At 44.3% G+C, this 16,533-nt stretch overlaps 1 protein-coding gene across 13 annotated transcripts in view; it reads right to left on the bottom strand.

Moving 5' to 3' along the window:
• The window catches only part of MAPKAP1 (MAPK associated protein 1), a 181,462-nt gene that overhangs the window by 54,750 nt on the left and 110,179 nt on the right, over window positions 1–16,533 (bottom strand). The window lies entirely within an intron of this gene.

The following is a 16,533-nucleotide window of genomic DNA, read 5'->3' as shown; positions in this document are numbered from 1 at the left end:
GGCCCTCATAACTCTCCCCAAGCCACATGCCACACTCCCTTAGCCACACAACCTCATTGGTTCTGGCTTATACAGTATTTTTGATTGTCCAGAATATATCCTTGAACTCTGCTGAAACTTCTTACTTCCATGGTTGAAATAGAGAGGGATGTTTAGAAATTAGCCTGCTGAACAAAGATAAAAATTTATCCTGATTGCTCTGCCCACTTCTGCCTCATGGCCCTGGCCATGCAGCTCTCAGAAGGTTTTCCAGAAGGGATTGCGACCCTCAGGGCAGAAGATAGTTCCCCACATCAGCATTAAAGGACTCCAGATGAGACAGAGTCTGAACAGATAAATAGTGAAGACCACATTTAGTTATTTATACTTCTTAACATCCCCCTGCCCTGTAAGGCAGACCAGTATTGTTCCCATTTTAGTACTGAAAGAATGTAGATGTAGAGCAAATTGATTTGTGCCCCAAGAAAAATCCCACCCACTAATTCCATGCCTCAAGGAGGGATCTGAATTTAGTAATCTGGCAAATTCCAAATGGTGTACCAGGGTGCATTGGTGTACCATAAGGAAACTTGTGTGATGGGACATAAAGTTAATTAGATAATTAAAGACTCCTGTGATCATAATGCACCTGCCCATTCAGAGATGCCCTGCCGTCTAATTCTGCTACATTGCACCGAGATATGAATGTATACCTTCCCGCCCTGGGAAAAGGCTCCCTTCTGTGTCTGTGCACGAGTCATGATCTGGCCTACCCTCCCTTCCAGGAAGTCTTCACTTGAAGATAGAAAACTCTTATACCTCTCTGCATCAAGTATAAGCAGATCATTCAGTCCTTCTAGATAAAGAAAATGTTCAGCATCAGATGAGGTTGCCTGCTTCACCTCTTTATGAGTCCCTGCTTTGTGCAGGCTTCTTCCTAATCAGGAACACCCAGATCAGCAACAACCAGGCCCTCAACTCAGTGAAGGAAGAATCTGCTTTGAGGGCAAGTCATTAAATATTACAACACACACTGGAAATCAACCCCTCCAGTTTTAATGCAGAAAACAGTAACAGAGATTTGGTAAACGCTGTTCTAATTCAAAGGCATGTGATGACCATTCTCAACCTTTGACTCCTTTAAGGCTCTGAAACGCTTCTCCTTCTCTTAAGAATTTGTGGAGTGGCTGTAATGGGTTGCAGGAGGAAGGTGCAGAGAAAAAGAGCAGACAATGCTTTCTCTGGAACGGGAGTTAAGTGTCTCATCGTAATCCTCTCATAATTCAAACTCAGCAAAGCATTTACAAATATTTAAAAAGCACAGGCAAAAACAAAAACGGGCGCCTCGGACATCACATTGGTTACGAGATGGAACGTGTTAAGACAATTAATTTCAAAATTTACGGCGGCTGGGTTTCAATTATGGCTCCTCTGCCCTTCCTGCTCTCCCCCCCCCCCCAGCCCCAGTCGTGTGAAGAGTACTCTCCCTGTGCCAGTGTAGTTTGCTCTTGATGCAGCATTGATTTGTCGGGGAAAATGAATACTCTCTCTCTCTACTCTTGGTGACTTTCTTGAACAGCAGCCGATTTGTGGGCTGCAGGGGGGGAAAGCGCAGCGAGTCCCCATGTGGCTGGCGCAATCAGAAATGGCACATGTAGCTGGTTCCAGGCATTTAGGAAACCAATTGCACTCTGAGAAACAAGCAACTAGCAAAAAAAAAAAAAAGAAAGAAAAGAAAAGAAAGGAAAAAAAGGCGCACGTGAATGCACACGCACACACAAAGAGGGATAGGAGAGGTGAGAGAACAAAGCAAAATAAAAACAAAACAAAACCACTTGCACACAAAAAGAAACACAAAGCATCCCAGAACAAAGTGGAAAGCACTTGCTCATCTTTTATAAAAAAGAAAACACCCCTGTATGCGTGTCTGTGATAAATCCAAAGCCCACAAGCTAGGAAAGGAACAAATGGTGGTGGTGGTGGGGAATAAGTTGTGTCAAATAAGGAAAAACACATTTTATCCATGATAGCTTTAAAAAAAAAAGAACAAGAAAGGCATTGCCATGAGTGCCAAAAGCAGACGCTAAAATGGAAACTGTGTGCGTGTGTGTATTGTCAGACGTGGATTAAGAACTGAGCAGCCCTGTGTAAAACAATCCTCAGAGCTGAGAACAGCCTCCGCTCTTGGCACCCGTGGCTGGAAAGATCCCAGTTGCCACATTTGCTTAGAAATTTGCTGCTGGCACCCATTAATGACACAACGGCTTGGAAACCGTTGTGTTGATTAATGGTCTGCCTTTTGATCAATTAATGGATTGTCTTTAAAATCAATTGGTATGCCTCCGAAACTTTTAAGAATATGGGTGCTTTTTATATATAAAAAAGATAGTTGAAAAGTATAAAACGGATTACAATTCAACCAAAGGAAGCTACCTGCAAGAAAGGCTAAGGGATGGGTTTTCCTTTCCATCCCTAATTATGGGAACTAACACACAAGGAAAAGGAGTAGTCTTAAAACCAAGAGATGGTATACATTTGACATTTGCCGCAGGCAATCCATACATGAAGTGGCATATATTTGGATGTGATTTTAACCTGGAGCTTCCATGTCCATTCTCCCTGTTTTCCACTGTTTGCTGTTTCAAGCAACCCTCCTCTGTAGAAACTGCTCCACACCAAAAACTCCCCCACTGAAACAACAACGAACAAAGGTATACATGGAAAATGTCCTTTTTGGGTTTTCTGAGGAGAGGGGAACTCTAGATTTAGCAGGGAGAAAATTTGGGACAGAAGTTGCTTCTGGTGAACGTTGTATGGATGATGTGGAAAGGAAAGACACACACACACGAATGTGTGGAGCCTACAGCTCATATAGAAGCTCACAGTCTGAGTTGTTTCATCACAACAGCTCATTTGCAAATTCTAGACTTAGTAACCGGGGGAAATGGGACACAGATATGATAGCTGTTGAATATATATTTCTGCAGCTTTAGCCACAGTGACGGGGGCTGCTGAGAGCTGGAGTCCAAACAAGATCTAGAAGGGCTATGTGTTTCTCAGCCCTAATCCAAGAGGCACCCTCTTTTGTCTCTCGCATGAAATAGGGAATACCACTTTTTAGATTGGATGAAGGATCTGTGGCCCTCCAGATGTTGCTGGTCTACAACACCCATTAGCCCCAGCTAGCCTAGCCAATGGCTAGGGATGTTGGGAGATGAGAATCCAGCAACATCTGACTACTGCAGCTGGTGATGGGAAGTAGCTGGTAGTTCAGTGAGTACAGCATGAGACTTTTAATCTCGGGGTTCTGGGTTCGAGCACCACATTGAGCAAAAGATTCCTGCATCACAGGGGGTTGGACTAGATGGCTCTTGTGGTCCCTTACAATTCTATGATTCTATGATTCTTCATGGGAAATGAAAACGGAGCAGGAGTGATGGTTTTAGGAAGGCACACCGTGACAATGGGAGAGTTCCTAGATTAATCAAAAAGCAAAGGGGATTCCTAGAAGTGACTTCCAGTGGTGGCTATCATTGTTGTTGTTAAGATTTTTTATAATGCCTTCCAACACTGACTTTGGAAAGCAGCATACAAAATAAACATCAAACAAATAATGGTCACAATAAAATATAATAAACTTATCTTTTTAAAAAAGCAAACCAATGAACTACCAGCAAGAGAAAAAGTGTGTTAGTATGAAAGCAGGAACATTGGCTGCTTCTAGAAAGGGGTGGGGGAAAGGAGGAGCTACATATAATATACAAATTCATGGAAGAGAAGTCAATCTATGACCAATGGCCACAACACCTAAACAGAAGCTCCAGCTTCCTCTGAAGTCTACCCACAAAAAAATACTTGCTGGGGAAATCACTGGTGTCTTCATGCCCTGATTACCCAGAGGCCACTGGGGTGTGTGTACAGAATCACCCATTTGTAACTGATTACGTAATTTCCCTTTATTTAACTCTGCTGGAAGGCATGTACTCAGCCCGGGGGAAAAACTAAATGGTGTGAGGTTGCAGCCACAGCTTAGTTGCAAAAGTCCTGGGTTCAATCCCTGGCATCTTAATGTAGCACTGGGAGAGACTCCATGGGTTGTACCCAATGCCAGTCCTATTGAGAGGAGGCCAGCTGAAATTATTACTTTATCTGTTAGTCACTTCTGTCGCAGAGTGACACAAAGTGACTTACATCAAAACCAGTTAAGAACAAGTCTAGCAAAAGTATAAAACCACATATCTACAGAGAAAAGGCAGGACTTACAGACCCAGTTAAAGGGGCTACAAGGCCACAGTTCAGATTCAGGGCTGAAAGACTAGGTAAATAGAAAAGTGTTTGTCTGGTGCCTAAAAATAAAGACGGTGCCAGGTGTGCCTTCTTGGGGAGAGCATTCCACAAATGAAGACACAATCTTGTGTTGCCAGTCTCTAAACCTCCCATGGAGGGGACACATGAAGACAGGCCTCAAATGGTGATCCCAGGGTCTGGGTGGGTTTATAGAACCTGGGTTCTGAGCCATATAAGGCTTTATAGGTCAAAACCTGATCTTTGCATTAAGCCTGGAAACAAATTTGTAGCACACAACTAATAGGTCAATTGATTCTAGTAGGTCTACTCTGAGTAGTGCTTAGTTGGGCACAACCTCCACGGATGCTGCACTTTAGCCACAAGCAGTCACATATGTGGGGCTGCTAACACTAGAATGTGTTTGGTAAACAATCCACATCTCCCTCATTGCCCCCCCCCCCATTTCACAGTTTTTTTGTTTCCTGACCTATTGCTTAAACATTTCCCTTCTAGCAGCTGGTTTCAAAATTAAAAAAACAAAACAAAACTGAATGTGACCTGCGAAGGTTAACAATTCTGCCTTCTTATGCTACACCCTGCCAAAAAGGGAGAAAAAAAGCCCCTCCACCCCCAGATGACGAGATGTATAACCAAATTAAACAATTCCCTCAACAAAAGAGTGAAAAGCTGGACCCTATTATACCGAGCCATCCCGCTGGCCGGTTAAATTGCAAAAGCCTTCAGAAAGGCTTTTGAAAGCCTGACCCATCAGTTCTAATTTTTAAAACTTATCCTTTCAGTCAAAGCGAGAAAAAGGCCCAATTCCAACTTTTATCTCTGCTAAGAAAGTGCTGTTATCTCGGGGGCTGATGTCAGGGAGCTCTATCTCTCTTTCTGCTGACAAGCAGAGACGAGGAGAGATAAGATTGGGAACGAATCTCACTTCTCAGAGTAAATAAATAATCAATACTCATCTAAATGTAAATGAGAAAGTATCCCCCTCTGATAACAGGACTCTTATCAAAGAGCCAATTTTCCCAGAGACACTGGGCCTCCGCCAAATCACCATCACTCTGCCTGGACCCTAATGGCTAAAAATGGTCACTAAATTGAACCGATCACCAGAGATCAAGTAAGTTTGGGCCTGGGCTACTTTCACAGCCCCAATGTTTGGGAATGCAATTCTGCCCCCATTAACTTTCAATAGCAATGAAGAATGCATAGGTCAAGGAAGTTGAAGCTGCAACAATAAACCTCGAAACCTGTTCTTTTTCCTTCCCCCCACCTTCAGGAAAATGAGAGAAGCAAATGCTATAAACAGGTCCCCCCCCCCTCCCCTACTCTTTTTTTTTTTAAAGGCTGTAAGAAAGAGAAAGCTGTGAATTGGGTCAAAATTTCAGAAAGATACCTTCCTTTTTTTGGTACTGATGAGTTGTTTTTAAACAAAGATGTGGAATAAACTGTTGTTTGCCAGAAGACACTAAGTTTGATCCTGAGAAGCCAGCATGGAAAAAGGATGCTTTACGTGAATTCCTCGTAGATTGTGTGTCTACTGAAATGAACATGCGTAAGAGTTCCAAAACACTATAGAGTGGAAAAAATATTATTACTCCTTTGATGTGGATACTTAGCTGTTGGGTCTGCCTGAACTGCACGGTCTCTGTTTCAGGAACAGTATCTTCAGATTTATTCTGCCAATCTGTAAAGCCGTAAGCTTTCTCGGGATTGTGTTACCAGAAAGACTGCCTGCCCCTGTACAGATCTGTAAGATCACTTAGATTGTGTGTGGGAAATTCTACTCATGGTACTGAACCCAGCAACATTTCATGGGGGGGGGGAGGGTGACCCAGAAACGGGCATTGTCTGCTGTTACTCCTATACTGCACAATACCCTCCCCTCTGGTAGGTAGCAACCACTTCTTGCTTCAGACACCTAATAAAGACATATCTTTTTGCCCAGGACTTTCCTGAACCATAAGATTAGGCCCTCTTTTAAGTGTTTGCATCCTCTGGTTTTCTGTTTCATTTGCTTTTATGTGGTTTTATATTGTTGCTTTGTGTTTTTTGTTTGCGCTTTAACAATATGTTTGTTTTATAAACTCACAGGATTGTAGAGTTGGAAGGGACCCAGGGTCATCTAGTCCAACTCCTGCAATGTGTTAAACCACTGGCTAGAAGAACATAAAAACACAAGGAAAAGCCTGCTGGATCATGTCTATGGCCCATCTGGTCCAACATCCTGTTCTCACAATGACCACCCAGATGCCTGTGAAAACCCTCAAGCAGTATTAAAACACAAGAGCATCCTGCCCTCCTGTGGTTTCCAGCAACTGCTATTGAGAAGCATTGCTGCCTCCAACTGTGGAGTTAGAGCATAGCCATCGTGTCTACTAGCAATTAATAGCCTTCCCTTGGTTTCCAGCAACTGGTATTTTGAAACATGACTGTTAAGCCCATCGGTTCCCAGGGGTCTCTCCCAGTTCCATTCTGCTCCCCAGTCCTGTGGCTGCGCATTCAACCCTCTATGGAACTGGTGCTGGGAAGCAGTAGGTGTTGCTAGACTGGGAAGGGCCACAGCTCAGTGACAGGGCACATGCTTGGCCTGCTGAAGGTCCCTGGGGTCCAGATCACTGGCATTTCCAGCTAAAATGATCAGAGAGCATGTGATGGGAAAGACTCCCCTCTACCCGAAACCCCCAAGAGTCATCACTAGGGATGCCAGAGTATTCCCAACAAAAATGGAATCGGAAACAGAAACTGCTGCGGTCCATGTATTTGTCTGCGGTCAGGAATTGAAACCAGCATTCATTCACACTGTTGTTGCTGTTTAAATCTGCAAAAGCAATGCAATTAATGAAGGTGTCTTCTTTTTCCTTATTCTGACATTTCCTTGACACTGAAATGAATGTAAGTCTTATGTAATGATGTAGCTTACAAAACTACTTATGTTAAATTAAGCATACACCTTGTTTGTTGTGACTGCATCCCCTCCTCCCTATTTTTTTCTCCAATTGTTATTATTTTTTTAAAAAAATAAGTTGTATTTTAATTTATCGTAATCTGCACTGGGATCTTAGGGTAAAAGGAAGGTAAAGAATTAAATAAAAATAATAAAAATAAACAACAACATTAGCAGCATAATAGTGGTCACTGAAATGAAAAACATAATATATCATGGAAACTGAATGGAAACAGTGCTGACATTGACATATACAAGTCAGAATGGAAATTGCTGCCTTCTAACATTTCTAGTCACTGCCAGTCAGAGTGGGTGAACCAATAGTTTGACTTCCTATGTCAAACTGCTTCCTATGTCCATACTAAAGTAAATTTTCTTTCCTCTCTGAAAAAGGAGGAAAGAAAAGCCAGGGAAGCCTTAAAGCTAAAAGCAGCTCAGTTCTTTATCAGATAGAAAGCAAATTTTTATAGAGAACTTTCAGGGGGAAATCACCTTCTGTGGTTTGGCTTGGAACTGGCGCAAGCCCTTTTGTTTATTTAAAATATTTATATACAGCTTTTTTCAAAAAAGAAAAATGACAATAGCTCAGTGCAGTTTAAAGGCTATAGGAAAGCGAGAGAGGTGAAAGCCAGAATTTCTCCATCTGTTCAGCTTCACCCTCCCATTGGGGGTGGGGTGGGAAGTGAGGATTAGGTGAGCCAGAGAGCCAGCCAATCCATGGTGCTAACTGCTGTAAGGCTTCCAGGTCTGCTGTACCTGCACACATGGGCCACTTGTTGCTGAATGAGGCAAACAGGCCACCCCTTTACACTTCTTTATTTCTTAGTCTGTTCTGGGTTAAGTGCCATCCATCAGATTTGGTTGTTTGGTCTACGCTTCTTCACACAATGCAGGGTTAAAACTATAGAACTTGCTCCCAGAGGAGGCAGAGATGGCCACTAACTTGGATGGCTTTAAAAGAGGATTGGACAAATCTATGGAGGACAAAGCTGTCAATGGCAAGTAGCCACGATAGCTATGCCACAGGCCTACTTGAGGGTTTCCCAGAGGCATCTGGGTGGCTACTGTGAGTAAAGGATGCTGTACTAGATGGACCACTGATCTGAACCAGCAAGCTTTTCATATGTTCTTAAGGGAGATGCTGTCACTGATCAGGTCTAGCAGAATCAGAAATGGTCCAGTCCCAAATAATAAACATTGCAGGTTGACACACCCACGTGCGCACACTTCCACACTCTCCAATACTGCTCCCTGAGGTCTTTTGTATCCTGTAGCTGCTGCCTTGCAAAGTGTTTTGATACAGAAGCTCAGGACTTGAAAAGTCTCCATGAGTTGCAGAGAACTGAAAGGAAGCCCACATGCTCCCAACCACATCCAAGGCAAGGACAGAAGTCAGAGGAGGAGAAGTTATTGCCATGCATACAAACAACAACAACCACTCCAGACCAAACCCCAAATCAATCAATCCTATACTCAACACATTAAAACACACACGTGAAACATAAGGCAGCCTTCCTTGACTTGTTGAAAGTTCCCCTCCCCTGCTCTTCTGGTTGGGAAATAATATTATTTGCCAGTAAAAGTTTAAATCTCTCCATTGAAGTGGGCTTTCTCCCTGCTGGGTAGCAGAGGCACCCCCAGTCCTTCTTTTGTTCTTCTGTTGTTGCTCTCATGGGGCTAGAACAGACATGTGGGGCTCTGAGCCTGGCTGCCTCCCCCCCCCCCCCCCGGATGCGATGAGCTTCCAGAGCTATTATTTGGAGGACCTTCATGGGCAGGGAAGTGTGTTCAGCCTCAGGACAGCCATTGGGCTCCCCTACTTAGGAAGGGCTATAAAATGTTTCCTGTTTGGGCTGGGACTTTGCCTAAGGAATAATGGACTTCTTGGCTCTGGTCCGTTTCTCTGTGTCCTTTGGCTCCTGACTCCTGGCTCTTGTCCTTCTGCCTCAGAGCCCCTGGCACAATTCCTAATTCTCAGCTCCTGGCTCCCCTCTGATTGCTGCCTGTGGCTCAGCCCTGACATTTACGATGGTGATAATTGTGTTTTAATTAGACATAAAGGCTATATGAAGTTTTTGGGTTTTTTTTAAAAAAAAGAACATTAAGTGCATTCAGCTGCATTTGACTACATTCACTTCCCTTGCCTACACCTCTCCCCAATTTCCAGCTTTCCCTAATCTCACCCATGCTGGTGTTCTTGATTGTAAGCAGGTTGGGTTCTGAGAGTTGTCTTTTGCTTCTGTCCCCCTAGTGAAGCAGCATAAATAACTACCCCAATTTTACTGCCTCAGAACTCACTGCAAACCTCCACTCACTGTATTCCTTGAACATGAAAACACTTCTGGTAAACTGATCCTATAAGCAGTTTTCGCACACGGTTCCCTACAAAACAATTCTTAAATGTTTGTAGTCAAATAACCAAAACTCTGAAACGGTTCTTCCCTCTTAAACATAAACCAAGATAATAACGTTTTATTAGTACCGGAAAAGGCATGTTAATGGGCTGGCTGCCCCATGTTTGAAACAGCATTCAGTTCTCAGAGAGGGCAAAGCCTTTTAGGTAGGGCATTTAACGAGTGGATGGTATTCCCCATGCGTATGGTTGCAGGTTTCGGTCCCCATTTAGGACAGGTGCACATTCCTGCATGCTGGGGGGGTTGGAATATATGACTCAGGGTTCCTTCCCACACTGATGCTTGACTCCTTTGGTATGTCAATTCATCATGTCACAGATTATGTATGTATGCAGGGTGTGTAGTGTGCATGTGTGCATCTGAGAGTGAATGTTTCGCATGTGTATATGTTTACTTATGTGGTGTGCATATATGCATACATGTGTGTGTGCATGTGTACTTATGTGCATGTATATGTAGTATGCACATATGTTGGTATATATATCTATATCTATGTGTTGGTGGCCATAAAAATAAGAAATAATAATAATAATAACAACAACCCCAAAACCTCTGCATATATATATTCTGAATGAATTGAGTAATGTAACTTAAACTGAGTGCTTTGTGTGCAATTAATTCTGAGCTATTTAATTGTTCATGGGATAATTGGCCAAAGGGGGCTCTTGGGCTTTGCCTCGATACTGTATATCCTGGCAGCGTTTTCTCCCCGTGTGGGGCTGGGCGTCTCGGTTGGTTACTGAAGTGGCCTCAAACTCCCTTGGCAATCTGATTGTGGAAAAGCCCATGTGGTAACAGCATTCTGTTTTATTTTGCAGCTTTTCCTAAGTGCACAATTATCCTTTGTGGCTCTGTGGTTTCTCCTTATAACTCTTAGAACTAGGGAGTGATAACTCCTTATCACTCCCTAGTTCTTTACAGTTCTGTCCAGTAATAATATAAACAGCCAACAACAACAACAACAACCCATCCAACCAACCAACCAACCAACCAACCAGCCAGAAACCTGCTATCAACCTCTCATGCTCCTTGAAGTACCAGCATGCCGCCTGCCAGTACAACTGAACACCAGGAACTTGTTTCTCCACCCCACACATGTAAGGGTACGGCAAGGGGGGCTCCCAGCCAAGCTGAGCCGTGCAAGTGGCAAAAAAGATCAAGAATAGGGCATTAACGGTGGGAAGGAAGCATCCCCCCCCAACCCCAGTATTACCACTGGAGGCAAGAGTCTCATTTTGGCAGGAGTTGTTAGTCACCAAAGACGAGCTGCAAGTACACTCTGATGCCTCGTGTCGCTGTGGCTCTGGGTTTACTTCGGAGTCCACTGGTGTGCCTGCCTGGGGCCAGCATTCTGGCACTCCACAGGCATCACACATGACTTAACTTTTCCTCGAGTTTTTTCCAATTTTAGTTGCACTATGCATCTGGGGCCACCAGTTCAAGAACACCAAGGTTTGTTTCTGGTCTGATAACCAGGCAGTGGTAAGAATCAAAGCCAAGCAGTTGGCCAAATCGGAATGCGTTATCTGGATGCTTCGCCTCTTTGTGTTAGAATGCCTTCAAGGTAACATTTCCTTGATTTCATAGTCTTGGGTGGTGATTTTAGGCATTGAGTGGAATCCTTTAGTCTAACAACTGAAAAGGGTTGAAGCGGCGAATCACCCCTTCTGTGGTAGTGATATCATGGTACCCCATTAGAGGGGTCTTGAGGGGAGTCTCTATCCACAAGTGTACAACAAGTGGGCCATAGAACTCCCCCCAGCTACGTGGGAGGGAACCAGTTGTGTAAATGCATGTTTTGCAGTGGCCCCATATTCCCATTCAACCCTGACTTGCCTCAGATCCCCAGTAGAGGGCTGAGAGGGAAACACACCCAATGCCTATGCCAAGGTTTCCTACATCTGCAATCCCAAAAGATGTTGCTGTGTCTCCTCCTTAGGTCTGGCTCTCAGGGCGGCGGGGGGACTGCACCTGGGCACGCATGCACACACACACACACACACACATTTGGGAGCAAGCCCCACTGAACTCAAGTAGACATGAATAGGATTGCATTGTTAGCTAATTAATCTAGTGATTAGGTTTTCATAGTGATAAACAGGGAACCTACTTTGCTTTCAGGTTAGGTTACGCATGTGTGCATCATAGACAGGCTTCACCTGAAAAGTGGCATTACAACTTAAGGGAGAGAGAAAAGAGGTAATGCCTCTTGTTTGCCATCTGTAGTTTTTATAAACTTGTGTGTGAGAGACACACAAAGATGCATGCACAAATATATATACACCTTCCATTGTGCTTTGATACTGCTCCAGCTGAAAGCCCCCATCCCTTCAGTAACCATCACTAGGGCCAGAGGGAAAGTAAGCACCAGTCCATTCCATTAGTGCTTACACCCAGCTCCATGACTACAGTAGATGCATTTGGCAACTAAGAACTGGGACTTGAGTTTGCTTTATTCCTCCTTCCTACCAAGCCCTTGTCCTTTTATGCTGTGTCATTTAGATTGTAAAGTCTGAGGGGCAGGGAACTGCCCTGTTTCTGATTTTCATAAGCAGGCTCTAGGCATCCCTTCTGGCTGAAGAGTAAGGTAAACGAAGCTCTAAATAAAAACAGTTGGAACAGATGCATTTTGATCTGCTGTTTGTTTAAGCAGGGTGGGTGTGGAATATTTTTTAGCCAAGTAAAAATAAAACAATTATTCTAACCTACTAAGTCAAACACTGCAGCCCTCATTGTTTTAGCTTAATGCGTGTGTGCAAATTCAACCATCACATCTTAAGATGTTTATAAAAGGATTCAAACAAACCCCCTTTGCTCCCCACCATGCGAGTTTGCCATCCAATCTGTTTTCTCTTAACCTGCGTGGCAGCGACATTACCGCATTTTACGTACAGTTTATCTGTCGCTCTCTGCAGAAATACAGATGGTTTCCGTGAAAATAAACAGTCATTTATTTGAAACATTTTTTTTTTAAAAAAAAGGAAGAAAGCAAGGGAGGGGGGGAAGAGTTTATGGAAACCAGTGGCGTAATGCATTCAAATAAATGCCAGAACCGGTTGACGGAGAGCCAAGGTGTTAAATCACCCTGCTTAAGAATTCAGCTGTGGGAAACCGATAGTAAATCCAGACTGACAGAATTTCCAGTGATGGCAAAAAGGCCTTGACATCTAGTCTGGGACACAAAAACTACAGCGGTTCAAACCCATTTTACTTAACACCACCTTGACAGCTGGCGAAATTAAAGAATTTAGTCAAAGTACACCTTAAAATAAATAAAAAGGTTCTTCCTCTAACATGTACTTCCCCTGCCCCAAGGGAAAAAGGGGAGCTGGCGTCCCTGAATGCCAAAGGTGCAACAGCAGTGCTAGCAGGAGGATTTCAAACTTCTGTACCAGTTTATAGGCTACATTTATTTTTTAAAAACAGAATGTATTTGAAAAGTAAAGGGGGGGGGAGAACATGCCCACCCAAAGGATTCATCAGTTTTTTTAACAAACAAACAAACAAGAATTTTCGCACCAAACTAAAGGTTAAAAGTGGATTATAACATGGGCAAAATAAACACAGCAAATAATATACTATGGGATGCACATTCATGCGCAGGGGATTATGCCTGAGGCTAGTCCAACTCAGAGCAGACCTGTTAAATTAATGAATGTGGCTAATGCAGGGCCATTAATTTTAACAGGGCTACTCTGAGTAAACCTTGGTTGGAGACGTTCTTATTGTTGGGAATAAATAGGAAGGGATGGAGTATCCTTGACTCTCTCTTGCGCCACTCAGTTATAAGAAAGGCCAAAGCTCAATGGAAGGGCAACTACTTTGCATGCCGAAGGCCTAAGGTTCAATCCCCAGCTACAGCCCCTCCCAAGCAACCATGCAAATTTCCCATAATCCCCCAGAGTGATGCTGAAAGAGCACTGTGGGATGTTAAAATGGCGGCTCCCCCAGACCCAGCCACCTGGCCCTCTGATTGGATGAAGGAGGCCCAATGCTATAGGAGGCTATACTCATCTGTGATAAAGACTTTGGGAGTGAATCCTGAGGAACAATCCATACCCGCTGCTTTGTGGTATATCTTCAGGAGAAGAAAAGGCTAAGGGGTACACAAATCTGGAGTGGGATCCCTAAGATGGTTGGATGGTGTTGTCTTGTACACTTCCTTCCGGCAACTTCTGCAGCCCAGCTGGTGCCAAACATATTCCTCTGCTTTCCTTTGGACCACATCAGTGAGACTGAGAGGGGGATCTTGCTGTCTGGGCAGCCCAGGACCTCCATACACACTGCCTAGGCTGGCACCTCAGGAAGGTCACTTTGGTGCTGCTAACACAGCAAAAATAACACAGCAGGCAGAAGTTACTAGTCTCTGCAGAGAGAGGTTTAGCTTCAGACCCAGAGGCACACTCCATTGTCTCTCAAGACAGACAGATGCCAACACAGTGTTGTAGGCAGTATGCCTCTGCATACAGCTGCTGAGCATCACAAGTGGGGTGGGGGCGACTCAGGTCCTGCTTTTGGACTCCCCACTAGGGCATCCAGTTGGTCATGGTGGGAACAGGGTTCTGGACTAGATGGGCCATTGGCCTGATCCAGCAAGTGCTTTTTATTTCTTACTTTTGTTCCCATCTTCCTACCACCTGTGTTCTGCAAGGGCAGCATTGAAACTGGGGGAGGAAGCTGACAGCCAGGTCCAAACACAATACACATTGTAGGAAAGAAAGAAGGTTGGCGGGGGCTGGCTGAGGTTGGTGCGGAAGTGCCCCATTTGCCCAAACAGACTCACCTCCCATGCCAAATGATGGCCAAGTGAAATCTGATGCCAAAACTAAGCTCTTCATGGCTAGACAGGCTCTCAGGAAAAACCAATGCTATTTAGCAGCAAAGGCTTCATACACAAGGGACACCTGTACTTGGGAATCATATAAGGAACCCAAGAAGAGATGCAGCTTTAGAGTTTGGGATGGTTTAAGCCAGCAAGCCCCACTCACCACCTTCTTGATGCTACCCATTGATTGCCCTGAAAAAAGGGCACAGGCACTCTCCACCAGGATAAATGACTTTTGATCAGATTTCAGAACTCACAAAGCCATTTCTGACAGCTGCTGGGGGGACAGGAGGGGGGGCCGCTGTGTCGTTGCAAACCAGCTGCTTCGACTTGTATCACAGGTATTAGCTTTCCTCCAAGCTTCACACACCGAGCACACACTTTTGCCTTAACCTATGGAAAATACGGGTCACATCTATGAAATGTTGGCTGGGGAGTGAGTGTTTATAACAATTAGGCGTGAGGAGCATTTTTGGTCTTAAAAGGACTGAGTATTATTCCTGGTTTGGGTAACGTGTTTGCAGCTGGGAACAGCTGTCCTCCAGGAACAACTGGGGAGCACATGATCCTCTTGAGGAGGATTTTGGTTTACATCCAGGTGGTATGGATCTAAAGGAGTAACTCTTGCAGTTATACAGGACACGGCTGGGGCAGAAGTTGGGGGAGAAATCTCATGCTTTCTTGTCTTTGATGGGGGAAGGACTCTAGGAAAGAGCACAAGGGGGTGTACATGGTTTTCCACCTCCCCATTTCCATCCTCATAACAACCCTGTGAGACTGAGCCACAACAACTGCCCCAATGTCATACACAGAGCTTTATGGCTGAGTGGGGATCTGAGCCCAGGTTTGCCAGGTCCTAGTCTAGCGCTCTAACTATCCTAGCAGGAGAGGCAAAGGATCATTTGTTGCACTGCTGGGGCAGACAGATGATAGCTATAGCTATATAGATATAGCTATAGATACAGATGTTTATTTTCAACCACAAAGCAGGTAATGAAGCTCATTAGGGCAGCCAGACCAGGTTTCCTGGAGAATCAGTACATTTTGATTCCACCACTGCCAATCACCAGTTATTTAATGAATGCATTATACTTACTAATTTATGTCCCAAGGCGATTTACAAGCATACCATAAAACACCTAAGAGGTTTTAAAAACAATACAAAAACAACTGAAGATAAGTTTAACAGAAATAAAAAATGGTCACCCAAGGCAGACTCTTTTTCACCCAGCTGGAAGAGGTTCGCTGAGATATATATGCCTTAAATTGTTTCCAGAAAGTACAGAGAGTGGGTGCCTGTCAGGTCTCAACAGGAATGCTGTTCTACAGAACAAGAGCAGGCACACCAAAGGCAGTGCTCCCCAGTTACTGTGGAGGAGGCTTCGGATATAATGGGGGCTTGAAGGAGAAATTCTCCTGCAAAACACAGTGGGTGACCTACTGCTTATATAAGGGATAAGCATTTATATTTCACTTTTCTATTTCAAAAGACCCAAATGCAGCTTACCAAAACAAACTGTCCAATTAAACAATAAAAGAGAGGCAGTGTGGTGTAGTGGTTAGTGCAGTGCTTTCCAAACTTTTCATATTGGTGACACACTTTTTAGACATGTATCATTTTGTGATACAGTAATTCAGACGCGGGTGGCGCTGTGGGTTAAACCACTGAGCCTAGGGCTTGCTGATCAGAAGGTTTGAATCCCCGCGACGGAGTGAGCTCCTGTTGCTCAGTCCCTGCTCCTGCCAACCTAGCAGTTCGAAAGCACGTCAAAGTGCAAGTAGATAAATAGGTACCGCTCCGGTGGGAAGGTAAATGGCGTTTCCGTGCGCTGCTCTGGTTTCGCCAGAAGCGGCTTAGTCATGCTGGCCACATGACCTGGAAGCTGTACGCCGGCTCCCTCAGCCAATAAAGCAAGATGAGCGCCGCAACCCCAGAGTCGTCCGCGACTGGATCTAATGGTCAGGGGTCCCTTTACCTTTCCCGAATTCAGTTTTACCAGCAAACCAGAGGTTAAACTAACCCCTTTCCATCCCTGGGAGGAGCACAGGGAACATTCACACTACACACA

The sequence above is a fragment of the Podarcis pityusensis genome (genome assembly GCF_964106645.2).
Source record: "Podarcis pityusensis genome assembly, chromosome: Z".
NCBI classification, from domain to species: Eukaryota; Metazoa; Chordata; class Lepidosauria; order Squamata; family Lacertidae; genus Podarcis; species Podarcis pityusensis.
Note: the sequence above shows the minus strand (reverse complement) of the source record. Positions and strands in the feature narration are given on the sequence as shown.